Source organism: Scylla paramamosain, unplaced genomic scaffold (assembly GCF_035594125.1).
Source record: "Scylla paramamosain isolate STU-SP2022 unplaced genomic scaffold, ASM3559412v1 Contig43, whole genome shotgun sequence".
Classification (NCBI taxonomy): domain Eukaryota; kingdom Metazoa; phylum Arthropoda; class Malacostraca; order Decapoda; family Portunidae; genus Scylla; species Scylla paramamosain.
The window spans coordinates 571,356-592,860 of NW_026973708.1; the positions used below are offsets into that span (position 1 = coordinate 571,356).

At 42.5% G+C, this 21,505-nt stretch overlaps 1 long non-coding RNA gene across 1 annotated transcript in view; it reads right to left on the reverse strand.

Annotated features, from left to right (window-relative positions):
- Positions 1 to 7,416: 7,416 nt before the first annotated feature.
- The window catches only part of LOC135098068 (uncharacterized), a 130,945-nt gene continuing 116,856 nt past the window's right edge, over positions 7,417 to 21,505 (reverse strand). Inside the window, exons 3-4 of the long non-coding RNA XR_010266523.1 lie at positions 13,020 to 13,126; positions 7,417 to 8,163 (exon numbers count right to left, since the gene is read on the reverse strand). This is a non-coding gene — a long non-coding RNA (uncharacterized LOC135098068). The remainder of the gene's footprint in view (positions 8,164 to 13,019; positions 13,127 to 21,505) is intronic.

Genomic DNA, 21,505 nt, shown 5'->3' on the forward strand with positions numbered 1-21,505 from the left:
GTGCGGAGGTTTAAATAGGGAAAATAGGCGTATATGTGAGGGCGGGTGGCGGGGATCCTATGGTGGAAAATCGAGGGATGATCGAGGGTGATGCCCCACCATTATTAATTACTCCTTTATTTAGCGATTTACAACACACACACCTGCCCGCCAGTAAGAAGCAGGTGTGGGCGGCCATCTTGAGCGCTAAGGGACGAGGGGACAAGGGGAAATAAGGAAATATGGCTCAAAATGCCTCCTTATTTTATTGTATTTTCGATTTTTTTTTTATTTATGGAATTGTTTGCGTGTGTGTGTGTGTGTGTGTGTGTGTGTGTGTGTGTGTGAGGGAAGGGAGGGCGGGAGTGGGGGAGTTCTTGTGTATGTTAAGGATAAAAAACAAACAAGGTAATTGTCTAGAGTCCTTACCGGGCCTTATTACTGGTCTATTCACTTCAATTCTTTTACACATACCTTCACATGCACCTAAAACATCATTTTAAAGTGGGGGACAAATGCCCCCTTCCCTCTAGTCCAGCAAAATTGGGGACATGTGGGAAGGCGGGGTTTTTGGGTGGGGGAGACATAAATCAGCGAGCGATTTTCGGCCAGGTTAGGTTAGGTTAGGTTAGGTTAGGTTAACCTAACCTAACCTAACCTAACCTAGGTTAGGTTAGGTTAGGTTAGGTTAGGTTAGGTTAGGTTAACCTAACCTAACCTAACCTGGCCGAAAATCGCTCGCTGATTTATGTCTCCCCCACCCAAAAACCCCGCCTTCCCACATGTCCCCAATTTTGCTGGACTAGAGGGAAGGGGGCATTTGTCCCCCACTTTAAAATGATGTTTTAGGTGCATGTGAAGGTATGTGTAAAAGAATTGAAGTGAATAGACCAGTAATAAGGCCCGGTAAGGACTCTAGACAATTACCAAAAACAAAAGTTAACGTAAATATTTCCTTATTTTTTTCTTCATTTTCTTGTGTTTGTTGTTTGTTTTGTTTGTTTGTTTTGTTGGTTCGTTATGTGTGTGTGTGTGTGTGTGTGTGTGTGTGTGTGTGTGTGTGTGTGTCAGAATATATCGTTTTTATTTTTTTCATTTTTTTCAGTTTTCTTGTCTCAACTGAATATTTGTTTGTTTGTTTGTTTGTTTGTTTGTATATCCATGTATGTTTGTCCTCTTCTTCCTCTTCCTCCTCTTTCTTTCATCTAGACCTCCTCTTCTCTCTTCCCATCTCTTCCTCCTCCTAGCCCAACCAAGCCTAATTCTCTCTCTCTCTCTCTCTCTCTCTCTCTCTCTCTCTCTCTCTCTCTCTCTCTCTCTCTCTCTCTCTCTCTCTCTCTCTCTCTCTCTCTCAGACAGACAGACCTCAATGACAGCGTGGTGAGCGAGGAGGGGGAGTCAACCAGCAGAGTAGGGGAGCATGACCCCTACTTTGAACCAGTGGTGACCTTGCTGGAGGTCTTCGTGGTTAGTGATGATGACCAGGAGGAGGAAATGATGAGACTGAGTTTCGAGATCAGGTCAGGTTAATAATGGTGTTATTTTTTTATTATTATTATTCTTGTGAGTTTTTTATTGGTTTATTATTTTATTGAGAAATGTTGGTAGTTTTGCTGTTTCTTATTGTTAGGTGAGGTCAGATCAGGTCAAGTACTGATGGTAATTTTGCTGTTTTATCATTGTTAGGTCAGGTCAGGTTTTCTTATTGCAGGTAAATAATAATAATAATAATAATAATAATAATAATAATAATAATAATAATAATAATAATAATGGATCACCTGAAGATCCGCCACCCCACAGGGATCACCTGAAGATCCGCCACCCCAGATTGTCTCACCTGAAGATCCGCCACCCCGAGTGCGGCTGGGGTGGTTGATCTTCAGGTGATCCATAATAATAATAATAATAATAATTATTATTATTATTATTATTATTATTATTATTATTATTATTATTATTATTATTATTATTATTATTATTATTATTTTTATTTTCTCTCAATCTATGTTTTCTTTCTTACTTTCCTCCTCCTCCTCCTCCTCCTCCTCCTCCTCCTCCTCTTCTTGTTCTTCACATAACTTCTCTTCATTTTATTAACCTAACCTAACATGCAGACAGTGCCAGCCTAACGTAACCTCCCCCCCCCACCAGCAGGCAGTACAAGCTGTTTCATTATCACACCTCTGAGTCGCCCCCACAGTGGAAGGAACGGGGCATGGGGGCCATTAACATTCTGAGGAACAAGCAGAAGAAGGCTGTAAGTGGTTGGGTTAGGTTTATGTGTGTGTGTGTGTGTGTGTGTGTTGACTGGGCTGTCTCATATGGGATTACCAGCCTAATATTGTGACAGACAGACAAGCAGAAAGACAGACAGATAGATTATTATCACTATATTATTACCAGTCATTAATTCAAATAGATAGATTATTATTATTGTTATTATTATTTTATCACCAGCCATTAATTCTCTCCTTATTTTTCAGGTGGAGTTTGTTCAGCAGCAGAATTAATGCCAGTGGTTGAGTTCAGATCCTCCAAGACACACACACACACACACAGCAGCCCCTCCACCTCCCCACAGCCCTCCACAGCCCCTGACACAGCATCTGACACAGCCCCTTCACAGAACACCACATACCTCACACATACATAAGAACATAAGAACATAAGAAATAAGGGAAGCTGCAAGAAGCGACCAGGCTTACACGTGGCAGTCCCTGTATGAAATATACCTACCTATTTCCATCTGTTATCCCCATCCATAAACTTGTCTAATCTTCTCTTAAAGCTCTCTAGTGTCCTAGCACTAACAACATGATTACTGAGTCCGTTCCACTCATCTACCACTCTTTTTGAGAACAATTTTTTTCCTATCTCCATCCTAAACCCAAATTTTTCAAGCTTGTACCCATTATTTCTTGTTCTACCCTGGTTGCTGATCCTAAGAATTTTGCCTACATCCCCCTTGTTATAACCCTTATACCACTCAAAGACTTCTATCAGGTCCCCTCTTAACCTACGTATCTCTAAAGAATGTAAATTTAACAGCTTCAACCTCGCCTCGTAAGGAATACTCCTCATCCCCTGTATCCTTTTAGTCATTCTCCTCTGTACTGATTCTAATAGACCTATATCTTTCCTGTAATGTGGGGACCAGAACTGCACAGCGTAGTCTAGATGAGGTCTGACCAGCGCCAAGTATAACTTTAATATTACTTCCGGCCTTCTACTTTTAACACTCCTAAAAATCACACACACCACAGGAGCCTCACAAACAGTCTCACAGCCTTCACAAGCAGCCCCACACTCCACCACAGACACACCAGACCCACAGCCCTTCACCTCACCCACTTCCCAGCCCCCCACAGCCCCCCGGCCACCACAGATGAAGTCAAAGGGAGGGACTGTGGCTTCACCCAGCCAGCCAGGACAGCCTACAGAGAGGGGGTAGTCCCAGTCAAGTCACAAAATATAGGCTTGGTTCTTCCTACAGTTTGAAGTCAATGATTGGACAGGTTCTCTTTGTTTACTTGTTATTGTTTCTCTCTCTCTCTCTCTCTCTCTCTCTCTCTCTCTCTCTCTCTCTCTCTCTCTCTCTCTCTCTCTCTCTCTCTCTCTCTCTCTCTCTCTCTCTCTCTCTCTCTCCTCTCTCTCTCTCTCTCTCTCTCTCTGCCCTTCACTATTGTTAGGTAATAATTGCAGTAACAGCAGTAGTCATAGTTATTATTGTATGTCTTTTTAGCACTCAAGAACAGTGTAGCAGTAGTAGTAGTAGTAGTAGTTGGCAGGAATTAAGTATAGTATTAAATATATTCTGATCCTGATTTGTGTTGCAGGCCAGACAGCTTAGTGGCAGAGCTGCAGGTGGTCCTCGTCAGCTTCCTGGTGGCACAGGTGTAGGATGGCTGGGAGCAGTGGAGGTGCCTGATGGGGCAGCTGTGCCGGGAAGAGGGGCTGCTACTGCTGCTGCTGCTGCTGCTACTGCTGCTGGGGAGAGCCACACTTGTATGGTAAGCTTCTCTCACTCCTTCTCTAACAGGTTAATGAGGTTGTTGTTGTCGTCGTTGTTGATGTATTTTTTGTTTTTCTCTATATAAAATTGGTCTCTCTCTCTCTCTCTCTCTCTCTCTCTCTCTCTCTCTCTCTCTCTCTCTCTCTCTCTCTCTCTCTCTCTCTCTCAAGTTAGCTTAGTGGTAGTGGTAGTAATAACAGTAGGAGTAGCAGCATTAGTAGTAGTAGGAACACCATACACTTAACACTCCCAACTCTCCCTTCCAGACCCTAGTAGTAGCAGCAGTAGTAGTATCAACACTAACCACTCATTATTTCTCTACTGGTGATCTTCTGGCTTTCCTTACTGAGTCTTGGTCATCCTCTTTAAGAGATTTTGGTGAAACTTTTGCTGTTGCCTTGGACATATCAAAAGCTTTTGATAGAGTCTGTCACAAAGCTTTCATTTCAAACTATCCTCCTACGGCTTCTATCCATCTCTCTGTAACTTCATCTCAAGTTTTCTTTCTGACCATTCTATTGATGCTGTGGTAGACGGTCACTGTTCTTCTCCTAAATCTATTAACGGTGGTGTTCCTCAGGGTTCTGTCCTGTCACCACTCTTCCTATTATTCATCAGTGACTTTCTAAAACCAAACTTGTTGTCCTATGCACTCCTATACTGATGATACCACTCTACACTTATCCATGTCTTTTCATAGACGTCCAACCCTTCAGGAAATAAACAGTTCACGCAGGGAAGCCACAGAATGCCTCACTTCTGATCTCTCTAAAATCTCTGACTGGGGCAGACCAAACTAGTTATTGCTCACTGCCTAAAAAAAATCAATTCTTCCATTTATCACCTCGACACAACCTTCCAGACAACTATCCCCTCTTCTTCAATGACACTCAGCTGTCCTCCTCTTCTACACTGCCACACTCCCCTGCCTGTTTTCCCTTGGTACAAGCTTCTCATGTGATCGCTCACCCATAATTCTCCTCACATAATGGGTTCTGGCAAGCTTGACAGTGAAGAAAAGTGTTGCGATGGTGTTTGTTCAAGAAGGGATCAGTAATTGTGAGACAGGAAGGAAGATGGCAAATTCAGAAGCAGCCATCATCTGGGTGGCGGACGGAGGCCGCTCACCCCCGGTCATCCTGCAGCTCACAGGCCTCTTCTGACCAGGAGAAAGATGGCGTGGCAATTAAGTGTTCACCATGCATGTGTTTTGTCAACTTATTATTCCTGTATCTGTCTTCCTTTTTTGCCCTTAGACTTTCTCTCAGGAGTGGCAGCTGTGCCCAGCCCTGGTACAGCCCTGGCCACTTGTGTCACAGCTGTCTGTGATCTCCCCGTCTTCTTTCCAGACCCATGGTTACTGACCTCGACTCAAACACCATCATGGCACTCTCTTCCCTGTTAAACTTGCCGGGATCCATTGTAATGTAAGGGGTATTGAATGTGAGCGATGAAACAAGAAGGTAGTGGCAAGGGGGAAATGTACAGGGGAGCGCAGGAGAGACGCCTCTCTCCACTGTGCCTGACAGTCTCTCAGTGATTGAAAGACTGAGCATAACATCTTCAGGGCACGTGAGTTGCCATGTATGACAATTTGGCACTTTTTCCATGTCTTCTTATTTGAGTAGACATATCATATCTTGTCATAGTGAAAAGTCTAGTTTATCCTGTATGTGGAGACCTTCAAGTTACAATACAGCCCACTGCTTTAAGAGTTAAATGTGCATGTCAGTGTTTTCTGTCGTGCCTTCTTTGCTGTGTAATGTGGTGAAATGGTTAAATTCTGGACTGAGTTGTGAGTCATGCAGCAGGAGTATAGATGTGTGTCTTCCCCGCAGGTGGTAACACGGAGAGGAAGTGGAAGAAAGCTTGGAACGCTCCCATAACTCAGGAGCAAGAGGTACACCATACTGGAACCTTGTGACTGACAGGTGGCTGTGACTGCAGGAACCAATTCATGTGAACACTGTGTTTTGTTGCTACACTTGAGAATCCTCTATCCTAAATTTAAAAATCTAAGATTTTAATTGTGTCATGTTTTGTCACATTTTTTTTGCCCCACCAAAAAATTGATAACCAGAGCTTGATTTACTGCCATGGGAGGTATCAGAAATTGGCAAGTTGTTATTCAAAAAAAACTGGGGAAATCTAAAATCTGTACCACTCACTCCAACAATTTTGGATAAGGAATCCTCAACTGTATGTAATCAGAGTATTGTTGAGAGTCTGTGTGTGTGTGTGTGTGTGTGTGTGTGTGTGTGTGTGTGTGTGTGTGTGTGTGTGTGTGTGTGTGTATGAATCCTTATGTATGTATGTGCAGGATAAGAGGAAAGTTGTTAATAAGATTAGTAAATGCATGGAGGAGAGGCGTGCTCTTACCAAGATTAGAAGAACAGCAAGTGTGAAAATAGTGGTACAGGATAGCAAGAGAGGCAGTGTGTGGGCTGGGTAAGTGCACGTGTGGTACTTTTATTAAGAATGACTAGGATGGATGAGCATTACCGGTGAGGCGTGTTGTGTGTGTTACTGAAGAGGGTTAGAAGGAATGGTTTGCAGTGATCAGTGTGAAATAAGAGATGTGTAGCTTGGGTTTTTTGTTGAGAGATGTGCACGTGAAAGGTGTTTGGCGAAAAATAAGGATGTTTTTTTGAGGAATTTATGGATATAAAAAGATAAGATATGGAAGAGTTGTGGGTTGTTTGAGGATTGTTTTGGCCAGGTGATGGGCTGTTAAAGGGAGTGAAATGTTTGTAAAAAGTAAAAAGCCAGCATTTGAGTGATAGAATTAGTGTGTATGTGTGATACAGGTTCACGTCTTCATAACTATCCATTTTCCCCAAATTGCGTTACTCTTTTGCAGATCTCACTTGTGTTGGCTAACATTCTGTCTGCAGTCAGTCCGGTAGTGCCATGTTGCAGGCTCTGACGTCAGGAAGAGCCAAATGGAGGGTGTGTCTACAGCCAGTACTGGGTGTGCTGCTGCTGTACAAGTGCCCAGGAAGAGCCAAATGGAGGGTGTGTCTACAGCCAGTACTGGGTGTGCTGCTGCTGTACAAGTGCCCCAAGCCAGCTGACTCCACCAGTGTATTATCTAGTCCAGGTTGCATTGCTGTGTATGACTTGTATGTATGTCTTTGCCAATAAATAAATTTGTGACTACTATTATATATGTGAAATAAATATATAGTTTGCTAACAATGTGCTGGTATAGTGTAAAATAAATATTTGGTGGTAACAATTCATGCCCTCAAGGTAATAAAAAAAAAGTGCCAGGATTGGCCCAAGGCCCAAAAATAAAGTTTAAGGTATGATTTGCACAGAAGCCCCATCCCAACGACACCAGTTGCTGGGACAGGGCTTCTATGCGTTTTTTTTTGAGGGCATGACCTGTACTCTGCCTGAAACTTTATTTACACAAGATGGAATACTGAATGTTTATTGTTTTACTGTGAATGTTAAGTGAATAAATACACAACAGGATAATAAACATGGCACTTGTTTTCTTTAATACTGAAGTGCTGGAATGTACAAAACTTGTCCCAAGCCTGAATGAAGGTGGTGAATGAAGGTGGTGGTGGTGGTGGTGCTTGTTGAGTACAGAAGAGAGGGACTTCCTACATTCTTCCTTCCCAGACTGGAGTGGATTGGAGAACATTTGCAGCAGGGTCTCGGAGTAACAACACTTGCAGATTCTTGTGTCTTTGTGTCAACTTGAGTGAGGAGCAAACTCTTCCTGGTGAAACTGCCCACAACTCTTGTGCCTCTGCAGGTGTTGAAGGTTGCCTGTTGGTCCTGCCACGACTTAAGGGAATTTCACGCGTTCTTCCTGCCGTCAACTGCTTGACAGTCTTCCTCCTGCTTAAAATTCTTGCCACACTCTTCTTACTGCAACTTGACTCTTCCTTGATTGCAATGAAAACTCTTGTACCAGGACCTCTGTTTTGTCCTGACAATACTTAACACCTCTTGTAGGGCTTGAAGGCTTGAAGGTCGTGATGCTCGGCCTCTCTTCCTGGTGAAGCTTGATTCCCCAATTGCAATGGAGTATGTCAGGCCCAGCGTGACAGCACTATTTGATAACCAGATGCCAATATTGCAGAAGCAGGTGCTGATAGAGATTCCTGCAGGCTGTTCATAGGATGGTGAAGTGGAAGCCACACACTTCACACCTGCAAGGAATACAGACCATTAGTTCCTAGACACGAAGTTTGTTGTATGTGCTGAGATTCCTTGTAATGTGTTTGATAACTGATTCCCTACAAAACTCCAAACAAAAATACGTCTCTCTTAGGCATAGGAGATGTGCCAAGATTCCCTAAAAAAATTAAGACTACACAAGAAATATCATAGGAAAACGGAAAAAGTTTGACAAGCACTGCACAAGCACTTTCAAACTAAATTTATCTGTGCTGTATACCTTTCACCTAACTCTTCTGACTATAAGAAATTCTTTGTGACTACTTAACTTCCAAAGTGGAGCACATTCTGACCCTCTTCCCTTTTGCAGAGATCTCCATTCTTGGAGACTTCAATGTTCACCACCAGCTTTGGCTTTCCTCTCCCTTCACTGACCATCCTGGTGAACTAGCCTTCAACTTTGCTATCCTCCATGACCTAGAGCAATTGGTGCAACACCCTACTCGTATTCCTGACCGTCTTGGAGATACGCTCAACATTCTTGACCTTTTCCTGACCTCTAATCTTTCTGTTTATGCCGTCACCCTTTCTTCTCCATTGGGCTCCTCCGATCACAATCTCATATCTGTATCTTGTCCTATCGCTCCAATCCCTCCTCAAGATCCCCCTAAGTGAAAGTGCCTCTGGCGTTTTGCCTCTGCTAGTTGAGAGGACCTGAGGAGGTATTTTGCTGATTTTCCTAAGAATGACTACTGCTTCCATGTCCCGTCTTTGTGTGCTGAGCGCATAACAGAGGTGATAGTGTCTGGCATGGAGGCGTACATTACTCACTCTCTTTCTCGACCTAAACCTTCCAAACCTCGGTTTAACACAGCTTGTTCTCGTGCTATACATGATAGAGAGGTACCCCACAAAAGGTACTTAAACCTTCCATCATCAGTATCTCATGCACTTTATATTTCTGCCCCGAACCATGCCAAGTCTGATCTCCAACTAGCCAAAAACTCCTTCATTAACAGAAAGTGTCAAAACCTTTCAAGATCTAACTCCCCTAGTAACTTCTGGCATCTAGCCTAAAATATCTCCAATAACTTTGCTTCTTCTTTCCCTCCTTTATTTCAATCAGATGACACCACTGCTATCACATCCATTTCTAAAGCTGAACTCTTTGCTCAAACCTTTGCTAAAAACTCTATCTTGGATAATTCTGGGTTTGTTCCTTCCTCTCCTCCACCCACTGACTACTTCATGCTACCTATTAACATTTTTCGCAATGATGTTTTCCATGTCCTCGCTGGCCTAAACCCTCGGAAGGCTTATGGACCTGATGGGGTCCCTCCTATTGTTCTCCGAAACTGTGCCTCCGTGCTTGCACCTTGCCTAGTCAAACTCTTTCAGCTCTGTCTGTCAACATCTACCTCCTTCTTGCTGGAAGTTTGCCTACATTCAGCCTGTTCCTAAAAAGGGTGACCGTTCTAATCCCTCAAACTACCGTCCTATTGCTTTAATATCCTGCCAATCCAAAGTTTTTGAATCTATCCTCAATAGGAAGATTCTTAAACATCTATCACTTCACAACCTTCTATCTGATCTCCAGTATGGGTTCCATCAAGGCCGCTCTACTGGTGATCTTCTGGCTTTCCTTACTGAGTCTTGGTCATCCTCTTTGAGAGATTTTGGTGAAACTTTTGCTGTTGCCTTGGACATATCAAAAGCTTTTGATAGAGTCTGGCACAAAGCTTTGATTTCCAGACTACCCTCCTACAGCTTCTATCCTCTCTATAACTTCATCTCAAGTTTCCTTTCTGACCGTTCTATTGCTACTGTGGTAGACGATCACTGATCTCCTAAATCTATTAACAGTGGTGTTCCTCTGGGTTCTGTCCTGTCACCCACTCTCTTCTTATTATTCATTAATGATCTTCTAAACCAAACTTCTTGTCCTATCCACTCCTACGCTGATGATACCACCCTGCACTTTTCCACGTCTTTTCGTAGACGTCCAACACTTCAGGAAGTAAACATTTCACGCAGGGAAGCCACAGAACGCTTGACTTCTGATCTTTCTAAAATTTCTGATTCGGGTAGAACAAACTTGATATTGTTCAATGCCTCAAAAACTCAATTCCTCCATCTATCAACTCAACACAACCTTCCAGACAACTATCCCCTCTTCTTCAATGACATTCAACTATCCCCCTCTTCTACACTGAACATCCTCGGTCTGTCCTTTACTTATAATCTGAACTGGAAACTTCACATCTCATCTCTAGCTAAAACAGCTTCTATGAAGTTAGGTGTTCTGAGACGTCTCCGCCAGTTTTTCTGACCCTCCCAGCTACTAACTCTGTACAAGATCCTTATCCGTCCATGTATGGAGTATGCTTCACATGTCTGGGGGGTTCCACTCATACTGCTCTTTTAGACAGGGTGGAATCAAAAGCTTTTCGTCTCATCAACTTCTCTCCTCTAACTGACTGTCTTCAGCCTCTCTCTAACCGCCGCAATGTTGCATCTCTAGCTGTCTTCTACCGCTATTTTCATGCTAACTGTTCTTCTGATCTTACTAACTGCATGCCTCCTCTCCTCCCATGGCCTCGCTGTACAAGACTTTCATCTTTCTCTCACCCCTATTCTGTCCACCTCTCTAACGCAAGAGTTAACCAGTATTCTCAATCATTCATCCCTTTCTCTGGTAAACTCTGGAACTCCCTGCTTGCTTCTGTATTTTCACCTTCCTATGACTTGAATTCCTTCAAGAGGGAGGTTTCAAGACACTTATCCTTCAATTTTTTAACTCCCGGTTTGGAGCCTTTTATGGGACTGTGGCATTTCAGTGGGCATTTTTTTTTAATTGGATTTTTGTTGCCCTTGGTCAGTGTCCCTCCTACATAGAAAAAAAAAAAAAAATGATGTGAGAACTGGTGCCGAGATTTAATATGAAATGTGTCTAAATTCCATACTGTCACATTCAAGAAACGAAAATTGAAAGAAAGGAAAGCACCGGTTAGAGAAAATCTGAAAAGTACGGCAGTTTAACGTTTGAAGCCAAGAAATGTGTTTGATAAACATGTCCCTATTATAATTTAAAAGCAAAAATTTGAAGAATGATGTAGAGTAGAAGAAAACACCAGATAGAAGAAATCTGCATGGCATCACAGAAATTTCAATGACACCACAATATATACACAAGTTTAAAAGATGAACCTGATTAAAAAAAATGCTATCTCTGCACTCATGAAAAACACAAATAAAAATTTAAAATTTGAAAAGAAGTCATTTTAAACTTTGGCCCACACCTTTTATTAGTTTTATTTATAGACAGTTTAAGGTTGCAGAAATACAACAATTTTAAGTGTAGTCCATCGTTTTGAAACCCACTATATAAAGAAAAGGTCAGATAAGGGAAAGAATTTTGAAGCCAAATACATGAGCAAATATAGGACAAGAAAATATTTATCAGATGAATAACAAATTAGGAAAAAAAAACTATTTAAAATAAGCCAACTTTGAGGTGAACCGGGTAAAAAAGAAAATAAATAAAAATAAATAAAAATCTGCTTTAATAGAACAAAGCAGCATTAAAAAAGTCTAATGCAAATTTAGAATGTAAATGTGTGTGTGTGTGTGTGTGTGTGTGTGTGTGTGTGTGTGTGAAGGGGTTGTGTGTGTGTGTGAAGGGGTTATATTTTTTTTGAGTGCATGACCATACTTTTGGCTGCCTGACTAGGTTTTTGAGTGCATCACCAGTTTTTTTTAAGTGTCACCAGTTTTTTGAGTGCATCACCAGTTTTTTGAGTGCATCACCAGTTTTTTTTTGAGTGCACCACCAGGTTTTTGAGTGTCACCAGATTTTTTGAGTGTCACCATTTTTGAGTGTATCACCAGTTTTTTTTTGAGTGTCACCAGATTTTTGAGTGCATCACCAGTTTTTTTGTCATTAATATTTTGTGTGTGTGTGATCGCCTGGGCGTGTGTGAGCGCGTGGGTATGAGAGCGCATGGGTATGAGAGCGCGTGGACATAAGAGTGCGTGGGTGTGAGAGTGCGTGGGTGTGAGAGTGCGTGGGTGTGCGAGTGCGTGGGTGTGCGAGTGCGTGGGTGTGCGAGTGCGTGGGTGTGCGAGTGCGTGGGTGTGCGAGTGCGTGGGTGTGCGAGTGCGTGGGTGTGCGAGTGCGTGGGCGTATGTGTGAGCGTGCGTGGGTGTGAATGTGCGTGGGTGTGCATATACCGTTACTAAAGGTAGGTAGGTGTGTGTGTGTGTGTGTGTGTGTGTGTGTGTGTGTATGATAATGAATAAGGGAAATAATGATCGTAGTTAACAAGCCAACTGCCACTCAGCACAGCGAATAAGCAGAGGGACCACAAAATAGCAGCCACAGACACACCAATCCAACATGATTTTACGTGCTTATATAATATAATCTCAAATTCACTTCCTTAATTATCACCTCAGTAAGCTTAATCAGACGTCAATCACCTGGACAAACAAGCAACCAACTTACCATCTGATCAGCATACTTCTCTCACCTGACAAATTAAATAACGTCACCTGCAGTCTAATCACCCTTGCAGCTTATTCCCTCGCAAATTGCTAAACTTCTATAACTTCCCATCTCTCACCTGATAAGCTTAACTACGTCACTTTGCCAGTGTTGTAATCACCATCTGTTTAACCTAATCACACCTACCCAACCTCACCTGGTCAACCTACATCAGGTCAGCCTAATCACATTACCTAACGTGGCGTATCTAATCACCAAACATGGACAAACCTACCCATCCTTATTCTCACCTATTCATCCTCATCATTCATAATCTCATAGGTTACGCCTTAATTCCACCCACTGAATAATAATCTAACAATCTTCCTATTACCAAACCTTTACCTTCACTCCTTCACCGCCTCCTTCAGGCTTCCGCCACAAGACCACCGCACCTCGACCTCTCTCTCTCTCGCTGCGAGTCGTGGAAGGGGCCGAGCGGGGACGCCAGGCTGGGGGAAAACGAGACAATGATCCCTATTCTGAAACACTTCTGCGCCGCACCTCCACTAAACTGATAAGACTCTAAATGAAGTTGCACAGGTTTTCAAAAGATGTTTTTATGGTTCTAGTGACAGATTAACACGATTTCTATATTATTAACAGGGGAAATGCATTTAAAACCCGGCTATTCAGAACCTATCATCATTTGAAAAGAAAAAAAAATGTGGTGAGACAAATGAAGCGTTTCAGAACACGTAGGTGTTGTTTTGCTTGTTGTCCACTGTATAAAAGGTGTAACGCGTGTTTCTGCAAATACTGAAAGAGGTGAAGGAACGTGCAATTCTAAGTAGGAAATGTTCTATACACATATGCATTTTAAGGCTTTGTTTCCCCGTCAGAGGAGTTGAAAATGTATGGGACTCGCGGGTGTGCTGCTATGCGTGTAGCTGACGTGAAGAACAGACGGCTGCATTGTCGCAGCCTCGGAGGTGCCACTTATTTAATCTTATTTTTTGCAGGCTGTGGAATATTACAGTATCTTATAACAAGACAAATGGTATTAAAAAGCATGTGATATACCAATAAGCATTACACGACAACATTATTGCGGTGATTATAAGTACTCCTTTAAAATGCTAAGTGGCATCATCACTCAGCTGTTTTCAAGGTCGCTCGGACTCGGTGCCCTCCCCCGCTCCTCCCTCGTTTCGATGATGCCACGTAGTATTTTACAGGGGGGAGAGAGAGGAGAGAGAGAGAGAGAGAGAGAGAGAGAGAGAGAGAGAGAGAGAGAGAGAGAGAGAGAGCGCCGGTAGAGAAGCTAAGCATTAAGAAGCTGTTTCATTATAATTTCCTACGAGGCTGTTTCTTACGACGCTCCTTCCCCGACGCGCGCGCGCGCGCGCGCGTGTGTGTGTGTGTGTGTGTGTGTGTGTGTGTGTGTGTGTGTGTGTGTGCTTATTTGTATAGCAGTATGTCGTTCTGTGTAAGCTCGTTTTAAGCGGGCATACGTTTGGTTTAATTAAATGCCAATAAACACCAATATCACTGTAATAAAAAAAAGAGACGAACGTAGATATTAAACACTACTGAGAGAGAGAGAGAGAGAGAGAGAGAGAGAGGAGAGAGAGAGAGAGAGAGAGAGAGAGAGAGAGAGAGAGAGAGAGAGAGAGAGAGAGAGATTGTATATTGAATCAAAACTCCAACCGCCAGAGTCTGAAGATAAATCAACATAATAATTTTTGGGCAAGTCAGCAGACAAACCTCGCAGCCTTCACACTACCATTGGGTGACACCGCGCTTCGTTAGTGCCACACAAAGCTGTTCTGGGAAGGAGTGACACGTTTGCAAGGCGTGGCACTGGTCACTACAACGTCGCCACACATTTAGGGAAGTACTCTAGTGATACGAAATAAAAAAAAAAAGTCTGGGTAACTGTGAAGGATAGACAATGTATGCTTCCTTTTTTTCATTTGATTCTGTTCATTTTGTCTGCCTGGGTGAGTAATGTAATAATTTCACCATGCTGTCATTGAACCCCTGGGCAATAATAAGACTGGAATAATAAGAGTGCTACTGTGAAGGAAAAACGCCATGTTTCTTTTTTTTTTCTATCAGTTTTGTTCAACTTCGGCTTCTTTTTTGGTTGGGTGAGCAATGTAATGATTTCACTAAACTACGGTGAAGTACTCTAGTGATTTGAAATGATAAGGCTGCCTGGATGGCACTGTGAAGGGAGGAGAACAATATATATTTTTCCTTTAAATTTTGTTCCATTTCGTCTGTTTTTATTTATTTATTTATTTTCTTTTATGTAGGAACGAAGTAATAATGCTCACGTGTTGTGCCGCACGGTGCACTGCCCAGGAATGTAGTACGTGTAATGTGCCAACGTGCCAACAGCTGACCCTTCTATGCCTCAGCCACGGTTACAAAAATGAAAGGATACTCTGGGCATAAACACCACCTGCCGCCAGTGTTACCTGATGACACTTGAAGGTGGTGAGTTGATGAATGTCTCCACTTGGCGGGAACTGTCCGTTGTGTGTCGTGTGACGTCATGAGGTGTGTGTGTGTGTGTGTGTGTGCGAGAGAGAGAGAGAGAGAGAGAGAGAGAGAGAGAGAGAGAGAGAGAGAGAGAGAGAGAGAGAGAGAGAGAGAGAGAGAGAGAGAGAGAGAGAGCAATAAATCACGATTTGCATTGTTCTAGGCATTGACGTGTTTCATTTTTAGTGTTGTACATTCTCTCTCTCTCTCTCTCTCTCTCTCTCTCTCTCTCTCTCTCTCTCTCTCTCTCTCTCTCTCTCTCTCTCTCTCTCTCTATCTCTCTAGTGAATGAATGAAGGTATAGGAGTGAGGCGTAAGAGTAAAGGAGTGACTAAAAGCAAGGGGCGGAGGTGCTTTAACACCCTTAAAAAATTTCATCATACAACAGAGCTACAACACAGACCAGAGAAATTTGCATGTCACACTCAATACAACCTGTGTCTATGAAGGAGTGAGTCACCCCAGTGCTGCAAGAAAATTATGCCTCTTTATCCGGTACCACCAAAAAAGAAAAAAAATAAATAAACTAGAAGACAGAGAAATTTGTAAAAAAAAAAACACAGAACATAGGTATCTCTATAAATTACCTGTTCTGTCTGATTACGACTGACTCACTGTTCCATATGTTTCACAGGCTACTGTGTGGAATTGTTTTGCGGACACTGAGCAAAGATGTTAGCAGCCTTGTCCCGGTAGTTTGTGTGTGTTTGCGTATTAAGCCTCACTGATGACTATTATATATATATATATATATATATATATATATATATATATATATATATATATATATATATATATATATATATATATATATATATATATATATATTTTTTTTTTTTTTTTTCCTTGAAGATAAACAATTTTCTATACTGTCAAAAGTTCCCCAATTTTCAGGTTTTTCATGCATTTCTTACAGCAGATTTCCCAATAATATTATAAACACTCTCAGTGGTCAGAAGAGTTACTACCAGTACGTATCATTCAAAGTCACTAGTATCGAGCTAAGAATGTAGGAGTGAGATCTACACACCCAAGACGAGGCACAGGTCAGGATTAAGAGACAGGATTCGGATGAGTCCTCTCTTTGAAGACACAGTAACCTCGAGGAGCCAGCTGCTTTCTTGCTCTGAGGATAGCTCTCTCTCTCTCTCTCTCTCTCTCTCTCTCTCTCTCTCTCTCTCTCTCTCTCTCTCTCTCTCTCTCTCTTCAATTTTTGCTCTTAGAAAGCTCACACACGCACTTACACACAATTTACCAAAGTTTAACCCCTCGACCCCCTGTCTTGCCTGGAACTGAGGCAGACTGTCCGTGCCGGTTCCCGGAGGCTGGGCAAGAACGCACGGGAAAGAGCAAACCTTACACTGCCGCGACTACAATTTCAAACACGATGCCAGTCACTTCGCACCTACAGAGTTTCCACCCTCCTTAACGCAAAGATTTGGGTCCGCGAACGAAAAGAAAAGAAAAAAAATATTAATAATAAAAAGTTAAAGGTCTGTTACGTTCTGGGGAGTATTAAGTAAGATTAAGGTCCGCATTCTTGAATATTCCAGGTTCTATCTCCAACACTTTTTATAGACTATAGTGCAAGTCACACAGCCACGCAACCAGGTGGAGGAGCTTTACATCACTGGAAATGGACAAGGTGCAGGTGAGTCAATCACCACCAGCCACACAATATTACCACACTCGCTCAGAACTGTAAACATTTCAGTGTAAGTAACAATACACTCAAAGTGACCCCACAGGAGTTGTCAGGAAACGTACAAGTGGCGCCACCAACTCCTCCACTTCACTCACTCAACCCAAGCTATTCCAGTCCCTCAAGCCAAGGCTGTCTCGCTCAGCTGGCTCCCAAAGGCCACAGCTGCCATGTCTTACTGAGTCCTTCAGGCCCGGACTGCCCTGCTGGACTGTGTCCTTCGGGCACGGACTGTACCGACAAATTGCAAAATATAACTTCATACTGCACCGCCCCGGCCTGGATTGTCCCACTCCCGGACACTTGTTCCAGCAGTCTACCTTTAGCCTTTTTGTTAACAGTGCGACAGTCAGGTGGCTTCCAGGTTTTGTTCTCCCTAAGACTTGAGCTCTTCCTAAAGGAAGGATCAGGACACGTCCACAGCTGTGGAACTGATTCCGTGGCTTTCCTTACTCCAGCCTTTTTCTTTGTCTTTTAGAGAACGCCACTGACAGGCATTCCATTCACTTTTTGTTTGCAGCGCCTGCCCGGCGGCGCTGCCTTCATACATGTGAAAGTAAAGAAAGAAGAGACTGAGAGAAAATAAACAAGACCAAAGTTGCTATTTTGATCCATGTATATTGTTAGTGTACTTCTCCACGTCATGAAGAGTTATTTAAGGAAAATGTATTTGTTGTTGTTTTGATAAAAGAGAACTCTTCCTAAGCCAGCACTCCACCACCACAACTACCACAACCGCCTCTGTTGCCTCCAATACTTCTACCACCACCACTACAGTACTATCACTGCCGCTGCAGAACCATTGCCTCACGTCAGACCCTCGAGGCTCACTCAGCTTCGGCGCAGCGTTGCCCTGAACGGCGCCGACCGACCAAAGCCTCCGCGTCACCTTGGAATTTTCAGCACAGAAGAGAGTGCAATTGAGAGTATTGTGTTTATGCCGTCCTAAGAGGGCACACTGGGGACCGGCAGCCTTTCTAATGCCTTCCTTTGCTCGCTTTCATTACTAGTGACCATTTTTCCCCTTTTTTTTCTATGTTTCATTTTCCCTGCGCGAAATGACAATATTCGTGACGGTGTGTCTGCAGGGGACGGTCAGGGTAAATACGGGTGTTGCTCGCTCTTATCTCTGAAAATGTTTTGCTGCAAAATACGAAATGTTGCAGCGTCCTGACGGCTTCTTTGCATAGAGGGCAAGTGGGATCTCCATTGGGCTTTTTTTTTTTTTTTTTTTTTTACTTTATTCTTTTGTTGGGGTTGGGAAAAAGAGATGGAGGGGGGAGGGTGGGATAGGGTTGCTCCAATTTAAAGCTGAGTGTGTTTGTACTCTCTCTCTTTCTCTCTCTCTTTCTCTCTCTCTCTCTCTCTCTCTCTCTCTCTCTCTCTCTCTCTCTCTCTCTCTCTCTCTCTCTCTCAGAAAACAAAGTGTCCCTGAATTTGTACATTTTCTTTGTGGTTTCTTCCTGTAACTGAATAATGTTATGTTTCTCGATGTGGAGGCAATGCTCATGTCAGATTTCCATTGCACTTCTGATGACAGTGATGCATTTTTACTAAAGCCATGAAATGATGCATCTTACCCGCACACTGGTCTGCTAAACTTGCTCACTGCACATTTCCCAGCCTAGCACAGTCTTCGCCTGCCTATCTACCTTTAATTGGCACCACACACACATGCACACATCATCTCCGGCGGCTCATGGTGGAAAAAGACAGTCTCGTGGACCACCCTACTACCCACGAGAAACTTAGGCTTAGCACAGCTGGCTACAAACATTCATGATAAGATCCAATAGCACACATTAGTTACCGCTGCCCCTTCATAATGAGGCTGGTCCTTGTCACGCATGTACTTCAGTCCTGAGACCACAGCAGCTACTCAGAGATTGTCACCATAATTTCTGATGTCTTCCTGAACGGCTAGTTGTGTCACAAGACGAACAGAAGGCGGTAATTCAATAACGCTCACAACTTGTCTGTAGTTCAATCTTGCATAATTATACAATATTCCCCGTCACTGTTGCATTGGCTGTACCGTGATGACATCGTGCAGGGCCACACAGGTTCACCCGTTGCCGGGCACCTCTTGAGTGGTGAGGCGACCAAGGAATTTGTAATTACCTCATATGTAAAGGCTGGCCGCTCCAGAGTCACTCTCTCGCTCTCTCTCTCTCTCTCTCTCTCTCTCTCTCTCTCTCTCTCTCTCTCTCTCTGATGGATACGACGATAACAATAAAATAACTTATAATAATTATAATAACACTACTACTACTACTACTACTACTACTACTGTTAGTGCTACAATAGTAGTAGTAGTAGTTTTATTATGATTATTATAAGTTATTTTATTGTTATTTTAGTGCTAATCATCACAATAAAAACAGCAAGAACAAGAGTGAAATAATAATAATAATAATAATAATAATAATAATAATAATAATAATAGTAATAATAATAATAATAATAACTATAGATTCTTATATACTGCAGTTTAGAATACTGTAAGTGCCGAGTTTCTCCAAACTCTTTATTGATCAGAAAAGGGGTAAAAGACGTTATATGATATTAACAATACGCTATGAGTTGTGGCCTGACTTACTCTTAAATCAGAGTGGGCGAAGACTAACAAATATATTACATAATGGTATACCACGTAAGCCTACACCCCTCCCTCCATGCATATATATATATATATATATATATATATATATATATATATATATATATATATATATATATATATATATATATATATATATATATATATATATATATATATATATATATATATATATATACGTATATATATATATATATATATATATATATATATATATATATATATATATATATATATATATATATATATATATATATATATATATATATATATATATATATATATATATATATATATATATATATATACACATACATACATACATAACACCAGATAAGTATTCACACGGTCTCGCTTCCGTACACTTAGAAAATATGGACAAGCACGCAACCCCATACATAGCCATAAACACAACACACACACACACACACACACACACACACACACACACACACACACACGAGGAACTATCAAGAAAGGTCAAGAAAGCGTCTGGCTTCTTTCTCTTTTCCGGCACATTCTCTTCTGCACTATTTTGGAGGGAGCGTCGCCCCCTGCCTGCTGCCCCTCCCCGTCATGAGTGATGCCTGTTAATTAAGGTTATTGCTTGCAGTAATTAGACGTCTCTCTTCCCGCGCCACTTCCTCGCGCGCTGCTCCACGGCAGGCGTGACTTTACTATCATTTTGCTGCGATAAATTACTACACGTTGGCTATTTCCCGGATGAAGCGCTCCAGGAAGCAGCTGCTGCTATTTTTTCTCTTTTTCCCCAACTACAGTGCTTTTATTAAACCTGCGTGGTCTCTAAAACCCTGAAGCTGATGCTCCGACAAATCGGTTAAAGAAACTTGTACACCGCCGTCTATTGCTTTTCCTTTTTACTCCTTCCGTCTTTCCTTTGGGTGAGTAACTGGGGCACCATCAACAGGCCTTCCCTGGGGTGAGTGGCAGTAATTCCCTCCTGGGATAATAACTTCCTGGTAAGAACACGAGTCCGTTGGAAAAAGCGTGTCACAGGAAAGTTGCGGTGATAAGGAAGAAAGGTCAACGCACGTGTGGGTGACCCTTTGGAATGCAGGCACTAGTTTAACAAGGGATCCTGTTCACCGTGACTTACTGCTCTGCCTCACTAAACAGGCAATGGTTGAATCTACGTGCTGCTATAAGATGTCAACACTAAGGAACTCATGGATAGGAATTCAAAAGACTTGGATCATTTAGGTATGATACACTGCACTTACTATAGTGTCAATGAAAGATGAATCATAGCGCTGGGTGTTCTAAACTGTTTGATTTTTTACACTACACTTACTATAGAATTATTGAAAGACGAACAACAGTACCGAGGAATGGATAGCTATAAATGATTACTGGTATGGTAAAGTGGTGTGTGTACAGCATTGGTGGCTGTAGCGTGGAAATGGCCAGCTGTAAGACGGCGCGGCGGCTTGGACTATGCTGATGAGAGGGATTAACAGTTTTCGGAGCTCTATTCTTTACATGCAGTATTGTACGTGTATATATATAATGTACAGTGACTAGAGAAGTTCGTGACGCCGACTATGATGTGAATCTGTCCAGCTTGCACAACCACAAACACTTCACGCTGAGGTGTTTGACGCAGGAACCGTGTGAAGCCCAGCAAGGTGATGAGAGGCGCCGGTACTCACAATAAAAGGTTCGTGCACTACACCTTGTAATCATCGCGGCAATCAGAACACTATTAGCGCCACCAATGCCATCACCGCCCACACCACCACACATCATTACTGCCACCAACGCCCACACCTCCGACACACCAGGGGAATGGACAAATTATTACTGCTCCGCCACTACCACCGCCCACACCTCGGCCACACCAATAAAATAGAACCTCACTCTCATCAAACAACAATTAGGAGCTGTTTGTTAGATTAGAAACACATGATTGGAACATAAGAGTGTAAGAAAAGGGAAGCTGCAAGAAGCCGTCTGGCCTACACGTGGCAGTCACTGTATGAAACATATCTACGTATTTCT